This window comes from Ananas comosus, unplaced genomic scaffold, assembly GCF_001540865.1.
Source record: "Ananas comosus cultivar F153 unplaced genomic scaffold, ASM154086v1, whole genome shotgun sequence".
In the NCBI taxonomy this organism is placed as follows: Eukaryota; Viridiplantae; Streptophyta; class Magnoliopsida; order Poales; family Bromeliaceae; genus Ananas; species Ananas comosus.
In genome coordinates, this window is record NW_017890901.1 from 20,496 (window position 1) to 28,665 (window position 8,170).

General features: G+C 43.5%; 1 long non-coding RNA gene across 1 annotated transcript; it reads right to left on the reverse strand.

Moving 5' to 3' along the window:
• Nucleotides 1–1,991: 1,991 nt before the first annotated feature.
• On the reverse strand, nt 1,992–3,926 carry LOC109704396. The gene is made up of 2 exons (XR_002214361.1): nt 3,880–3,926; nt 1,992–2,250 (listed from the first exon to the last, which is right to left on the reverse strand). It is a non-coding gene; the product is annotated as an uncharacterized LOC109704396 (long non-coding RNA).
• Nucleotides 3,927–8,170: the final 4,244 nt, after the last annotated feature.

Sequence of the window (8,170 nt, forward strand, 5' to 3'; positions counted from 1 at the left end):
CAACAGGATAAAAACTGAGGGGTTTATTTGCAATTATGCAACCCATAGAGTAAAATAAGAGGTGATATGAGATATTTCTTTCATTCTCTCCCTCTCACACCCTCTCATCTCTCTCTCTCTCTAGAAGACAAGAAGGAGAAGAAGAGAGAAAGAAAAAGAAGGAGAAAGAAGAAGACAAAGGTGGAGAAGAAGACCAAGAGTGGAGCAACTCCTTCTTCTTCCTCTTTGGAGGAAAGAAGGGAAAGCTTTGAGGTAAGATTTGATCCCTTTCATGGTAAAACCCTAGAATGAGAACCAATGACCTAGAAATGATTTTAGTAGAACCTTTTGAATATTTGAAGCTTTCTTTTGCTTCCTTAAGAGATCAAAACCATGGATTGGGTATATGTGGTGAAGCTTAGAGGTGAGCTTCAACCTCTCTCATGGTGGAACCCAAACTAGGGTTTTGATAGAGCTAAGAATGGTTTTAATGGGATCTCTTGAGTAGATTAACCTCTCTTTTGCTTCATAATGAGATCAAACCCTAGGTTTTGTATATGTGTTGGAGCTAGGGCACCCAAATTGGAGCTTTTGCTTGTGAGCGTTTCAAAGTGAAATTGACCCTCTAGAAACCTAATTGGGGACCAAACGAATGCGTTGGTGTGCTCGGTTCGTCAAAACGAAAAGTCTATACGAAGTTATGAGTAAAATGGCCTAATATGGCTTCGTTTTGCCACAGATAGCGAACTAGGCAGCTAAAAATCCCGAGAACTTCACCGTAGCACCTAAGTAAGCCTACAAGGTGGGTGGTGCTCTCCAAACTTGTTGGAATTCCCTTTATATCTAATGTGTCACTTCTTGAGCATATATATATAATTGTTGCATGCATAGTAGGGTAATGAGATTATAAATATGTGACTGTTTGCATTTTGTGAGTTCAAGTGCATCATGAGATGGTTGAGAACTGATGAGAATGTAATAACCCTATATGTGCATGTAAAAAGAGATAAGAGCTTAGTAAAGTTAAAGAACAAGCGACATATGACATGAGAACAATGTAATGTTGAGAATGAAAGCTAAAGTTAGCATGACGTCTGACGTAAAGAACACTAGAGCTAGTGTGTGGCATCAAAGAGAACAAATGTGGTATAAAGAATGATAAAAGATAGAGTCAGCAAATGTGTGGTATCCAAGAACACTAGAGTTAGTATAATGACATAGTCAAAGTAAAGAATGCAAAGAACATGCGTTTGAGACACGACGACATACAACCTTAGAGCTAAGGGTCATTTGTGCATAATTCCTTAGAGTTAAGGAACATATTGAACTGAATATCCTTAGAGTTAAGGATTGATCATACTCACTATAAGTCCTTACTTGAGTGTGGTCACTCCCCCTCGGGTGATGCGCTCCGGAGTTTGTCATCACTAGGTTGAGTTACTCAGAGGACGGTCCTAACGGGAGGAAGCTGAGAGCCCGCGATCATGGATTTTGAGTTGGTGAGTTAATAAGGCGATACCTCCGGGTTAGCCTTGAGATTGAACAAAGAATAAAGAACAAAGAACAAAGACCGTGCATTCTTCATGAGTTATATTGAGCATCATTTTTTATCGCATTGTTCAGGCATATTAGTTGCATTTGTATAGTTGGTTACTTATCTGCTTATTCTTTCTATTATGCCTGAGTTAGACCTAGTGGGAAAGTCGGTGAGATTGGGACCGAACCCACTGGGAACGTCGTTGTAGTTCTCACCCCACTATTTTCACAGAGCCGGGACCGAGCGAGCCGACGAGCGCCCGCGGTAAAGGTATCGTGCCATAGACAGTGACTGTCACGACCCGCGACCACCCGCCTATTTGGCCGAGGTCCCGGCGCCGCCGACATCGCCGAATGGACAGGGTTTCCCCTGCACCACAGACAGAGTCTCCCCTGTACATTCAAGGCATCGCAATCAATACAATATGAGAGGTTCCAACCAGGAACAGGTATTCAACCATAGATTGCATAAGGAGTATCAAAAACATAACTACTAAGTTATTACAGCATTCAACTTAGATGTATTTTACAACATACTTTTTCTTTTACAATCAACCTCCAAATACAATCATAATTATTACAAACTCTATTACAACTTAAACAAAAGTTTGTTCTTGTCTTTAAACCTCCCAAGCTAGACCACAAACTCGGGTACTACTATCTCAGTCTCTGGGTAGGACGCTATCTGCAGAACTACGTCCTCGCCTTGCGCCGCCGCGCCGCACACGTGTGTACCTGTACCCCCAAAACAGCAACACGGGGGTGAGACTATTGTCCATAGTCCTCAGTGGGTTTAGCCACCCAAGAGAACAAGCTCAGCCAACAGGTCTAACGAGGCACTGCAACATGTTAGATCAACAATATACAACAGATATATATTCAATTGAAATACATGTCCTGCCTCACGAAATGCAATATGCAATATCTGGAATCATGCAAGTAGGTTACTTTAACACTACTTATGTTCTTAATCATTCTTTACTCTTTGCCATTTGATGGTTACTTTTAGCTCTTAGCTATTCTTTTCTTTAGCTATTCATTATTCTTTAGCCACTCTTTGTTCTTTAGCTATTCTTTACTCTTAACATTCTTGAACCATGCTATATCTTAGCCTTTGGCATTCTACTCTAAGGTCACTTTACCTTAGTCAACAAAGCCACCCGACTCGGTCTTGAGTCAATCAATCGCGGATAGTCCGCGCACCGTCTAGCTCGAGGTGAAGGAACTCTCACATGCACCTCAGCTGGCAACAGCTCACCGTACTCCTGTCCTAGCCGTCTGGCGGCGAACGAATCGCACCTCACCCAACAACGGCCTAGGTTCAATGACTTAGTCACCCGGCGGCGAAATCGTCGCACACACGCCACGACAGTGGTTCAGTCAACAGGCGGTAGGATCCACAAACTGGCTAACCATCCGGCGGCGAAATCGTCGCACACACGCCACGACAATGGTTCTCTAGCCCCTGGGCGGCGAGATCGTCGCACACACCCGACACCACTTTGGGTGTAGCAGCAAGCAGCGGGATTCCGGAATCCATATCACATCAACCAAGGGTTGGTCTTAACCCTATGGAACTGACCTCTCTAGGTCTAAGCATTTATCTCCTAGGTCCAATTGACTCTAGGTTCAACATCCTTTACACAATCTAAGTTATTACTTTAGGTTTATGGCTTTCACATTCTTAACCTAGGTTTATTACACTAGGATCATCATTCTTTTCCAACTTAGGTTCACTTAACTCTAGGTTAAGCAGCTTTCATTTCACAACCTATGTTCTTTACATTAGGTTTAACATCACTCTTATTTAACCTATGTTCTTTACATTAGGTTTAGCATCATTCTTATTTAACCTACGTTCAAAACTCTAGGTTAAATGCCACTCGATCTATAGGTTTATTCATGTCCACCTATATATATTCCTTACTTAGCATTCTCAACATGTACTTGCATTCACTGTTTTTGCATCATACTTATCATCTATACTTTAGCATAGCGTCATTTACTTTAATCATTTTAGGGTTATCAACCTAGTTTTCATGCATATTTAATATCACAATGTCAACATGCATTCTATATCTCATTTTAACTTATATCATCAATATGCATTTCATTCTATGCATTATGCTTACATGCATTCGCATAATTATCTAGCTTTATTCAACATGCTCATAATGCATTCTATATAGCAATTACATCACACTATCAACATGCATTATTTAGCTACATGCATCATTACATGCTTCATTTACCTTTATATGCATCAACTTTAGCATCAACTATGCCAATCATCAACATGCATCAACATGAAAGTCTAATAATTAGACATAAAGGCGACCTAGTCGCTTCGGTAAACCAACCCACCTTAACACGCGTTCCGATTGCTTGTAGTCATTTGCAATCGGCCTCCCGTGCGTGACTTAGCAAACGACCTCCGAATCGCGATCCGTCTTTTCCGGAGTTTATTCCTTGACTCCAAGGTGCTCCAGTTCCGATCTCATGATTTTTAGACCTTTATTCCGCGTGCTGCGGCTATCTGTACCAAAACCGATCGTTTCGTCAATAACTTCGCGTACGCTCGTCGGATTGCCGAACCGAGCGTACCAACGCGTTCGTTAGGCCCCCAATTAGGTTTCTACAAGGCCAATTTGCCTTAAAAACACTCGGAGGCAAAAGCCCCAATTTCGGTGCCCTAACAATGTCATAATCAAATTTCTTGGGATTGATCTCATAGCTAAGCATAATTAAGCTTAGAATCACCCAAGAAGCTCTCTAAACTTGTTTCCATCTCATTAGAATCATCCCTAGGGCATTTAGAACAAACCCTAAGATTCCACCATTAGAGCACTACGAAGTAACCATGGATTTCATGTGTTCTTCGGCTACTATGAAGCTCTAAAGCTTGTAGGGAGATCAAAATCAAAGATCTAGGGTTTAAAACCCATTCTACAAAAATCTACCATGAGAGGCTTGGAAGCTTACCTCTCCTAGAGCTCCAAGGGAGAGAAGAAGATGAAGAGGATGATGATGGTGATGATCTTTTTCCTCTCCTCCATCTTCTCCTTCTTTTCTTCTCTTTCTTTTTCTCTCTTTTCTTCTTTCCTTTCTTCTTCGGTTTGCACGAACAGAGAGAGAGAGAGTGGGCTGTGGGAGTGTGAGAGAGAGGGATAAAAACACTCTCTAATACCCTCTCACATGTGTTGTAACAATATGCCACTTAGCCCCTCTGTTTTTCCAAAATCTGCAACTCAACCTGCAGTTTCGGGCTCCTTCTACCGGTACACGGTTTCGTGTACCGGTACAGGACCTGGCAGACAGCCCAACCTGAGAGCTGGCTCTCTCGGTTGCGCAGTGCTTGTACCGGTACAAGACCCCTTGTACCGGTACAAGGCCTGGCAGCTCCACGCCTCGGACTTCGCTGGTTGTACCGGTACAACCATTGGACTTGTACCGGTACAAGACATCCAGAATGTTGATTTTGGCTCCGTTTCGATTCTATTTCGTTCCGGTCAATGCCAAAACCCTTCCAACTCTTTTAGAGCTTATTTTTAGCCCTTCCAACAGTATTGGAATGTTAATTGATCGCGTNCGCGCCGATCGATGTCAAAACCATTCCAACACCTTTGGAACTCATTTTTACTCTTCCAAACTTGTCGGAATACCGAATGGAACTTGTCCCAACCGTTCAGTCGCCTACTTTGGTCCATTTGGCCAAAGTTAGCCAATATCGTCGAAATTCGATATCTCACAACTTCGCACCGTTCGATGCCAAAACCCTTCCAACTCTTTTAGAGCTTACTTTTAGCCTTCCAACAGTGATGGAATGTTAATTGGGACTTGTCCATCCATCTTCTTCGCATACTTTAGTCATTTTAGCTAAAGTTCGATAATTTCCTTCGAAACCTCGGGGGTTACAGTGACTACCCGAGTCGGGTTTACATTTTATTAGTAGCCTACCATATATCTTCTTTTATTTTTGAAGATGTTTATGTATAAAACAAATGAGAGAAGAGAATGTAATGTTTTATTTTGAGCAAATGTGATGTAAAAAGAGATGATGCAAAAAAATGTAAAAGTTGAATGCAATGTATATGAACAAAAATGAATCATAGTACTTATGTAGTAGTTAGCTTCCTTTCTTTCACTCATGGCTATTGCTTACCCTCGTGTAAGTCGTTTGTGTATGTTTTCGCTAGTGCTTTTCTCTACTTGAAAATATACAGGTGACGAGCCTTGGGCGGACAGGAGAAACTCTGTTCGTTCGGTGTCCGTTTGATATGCCTGGGCCGGCCCAAATTGGTATCGGTCCCGGGGCGTGACAGATTTAGTGGTATCAGAGCCAAAGTGAAAGAATAGGAATGGACCTAGAGACCCTTAAGATTGGAAGACCTTAAGGATCTAGGAAACGTGAGTGACGTGGAATCAAAGTTAGCGAAAGCATGTGATTGGGTCGAGTTGGGATGTCTCTAATGTGATTAGAGGCTAAGTTTAAATTAACGTTCGTTCTCTATTCCTTGTGTTGTGTCGGGCGGCCGACGACCTAATGCTTGGGGTGAGAATGAACGCGTATGTTGGCTTTCGCCAGATTGGGTATGGTTAAGTAATGTTGGTCATGTAGCTAATGTGAGTTGCTTCTTTTCAGGAAGCAATGGCACCCCGTCGTCGACCGCAGACAAGGTCGATGCCTGAGGAGTCGAATGCGGCGCCTGAGCGATCCGGAGCGAGTGGCGACGGAGAGCTTAGGGAGCAGATGGCCACGCTTATCGGCGTAGTGCGGCAACAAGCGGAGTCTGTTCAACGCCAAGAGGAGCAGATTCAGCAGCTCCAGAAAGCCTTGGAGCGTCAGCCAGCAGCGGCGGCCCAGGCGGGTGTCGAGCATGTCGCACCCCCTGCGGTAGTGCCGAGCGTAGACGAAGGAGCGGCGGCAGTAGCGGCTATGCCTGTCACGATGGTGCCGGCCGGATCGTGGACATCAAATCCCGGCGGTACGACAGTTGAGGCGGAGCGAGACCGTGCATTAGCGGCTCTCATTCAGCTCCAGAAGTTCAACCCACCTAGCTTTAAGGGTGGCACGGTGGAGCCAGCGATAGTGAAGTCATAAATCGACTCAATAGAAACGCTCTTTGAGGATCTCAATACCTTGGAGAATGACAAAGTGTACCTCGCCACCCATTGTCTCGAGAAGGCAGCGAAGGAGTGGTGGAAACGAGTTAAGCGGGATCGACCTGCCGATCTTCCGCTTATACTGTGGGAGGAGTTCAAGAGAGCGGTATTCGCAAACTACTTCCCCGTGTAATACACTGGACTTTCGCAAATTGCAGAGTTCGAGTGTGTGGAATGAAGTGTGGAACTATTCTACATGTTCTAATTGACTTGGACAAGTTTTTGAACAAGTTAGAGAATGATTGGAGAGTTAAAAGCAAGAAAGTGCATTGAACAGGCGAAATCAGCCTTTTTCTGCTTGTTGTACCGGTACAGCCATCACCTTGTACCGGTACAGACTGGCAGAAATCTGGCAGCAAGGCTATTTTGGTCTTTTCACATTTGACACCTACCTATTTGATCCCAGCACGACTCTGGGACTTCAGTGGAGTGTGCTAGAGTGCAGAAGAGCTTCCTCCACCTTCTCTCCCTCTCTCTCTCTAGGGTTTTTCTCTCTCTACTTCGAATTCGTCGATTTTGCTCGTTTTCGTCGCCGCGCTTGTTATTCGCTGTTTGCGAGCGTCGCAGAGCTTTCGTGGACGCGTGAGAGAGTATTTTGGAAGGTTCTTTGCAACTCTACACCAGCGAGGTGCTGGTTGGAAGCTTGAGAAGGTAAACGACTCGATTTTCTCCATTATCAACGTTCGAGTAGTCGTTTATGTGTTGCTTTTGAGTTATTCCTTCTAGTTGCTTTAATCTGAGATTTCAACAATTAAAGTCAGATTATTTAGCTGTGAATTAAGCTCCTTAGACTAGGGATAAGCTTCTTTGAAGATTAATTGAGAGAATTAGCCATTTATGAAGCTAAATCGGAACTTAATGCAATTATTGGAGCGACTTGATGCAATTGGGGATTATTTCTTCGCAGCAGGTCTTCGAGCCTCGTTGAGCTGAACTTGTACTCTTTGAAGCTGGTTTGGAAGTTGTTCTACCCTAAGGTAAGCATGAATTTCAGTTAGGAAGCTGAAATTGCAAGATTCCGACTATAGTTGCTATTATATGACGAGTTTGATGTCGTTTCAATTTTGCTCGCAGCGAGAGTGCGATCGAGCCTTGGATCATCGTTCGTTGACTTGTGAGAGCTCTTGGAGACGTCTCTTGAGGTATTACACTAGTCCCAAAACAGGGATTTAAGGGGTTACTTTGTACTAAGTGGAATTTAGGCCGAAATTGGATATTCCGGTCGTTATTTTGACGCGGTGTTGATGTTTGTGTTCAGCAGGATTGAGACCGAGTGGAGCTGATCCTTGGGACTCCTTGGACTGATTTGGAGCCTAGTACTAGGTGGGTCGGACCTAACCAGAGCAAGTGGAACTCCCCTATGTTCTATATGTATCTATAGAATAGAATAATCGCATAGGTGCATTGAGGGCTTATGTGATTGATAGAGAATTTGAAACATATCATCGTGATGTTTAATGCTTAAGTAGAATGAATCTCTATAAAGTAGAGA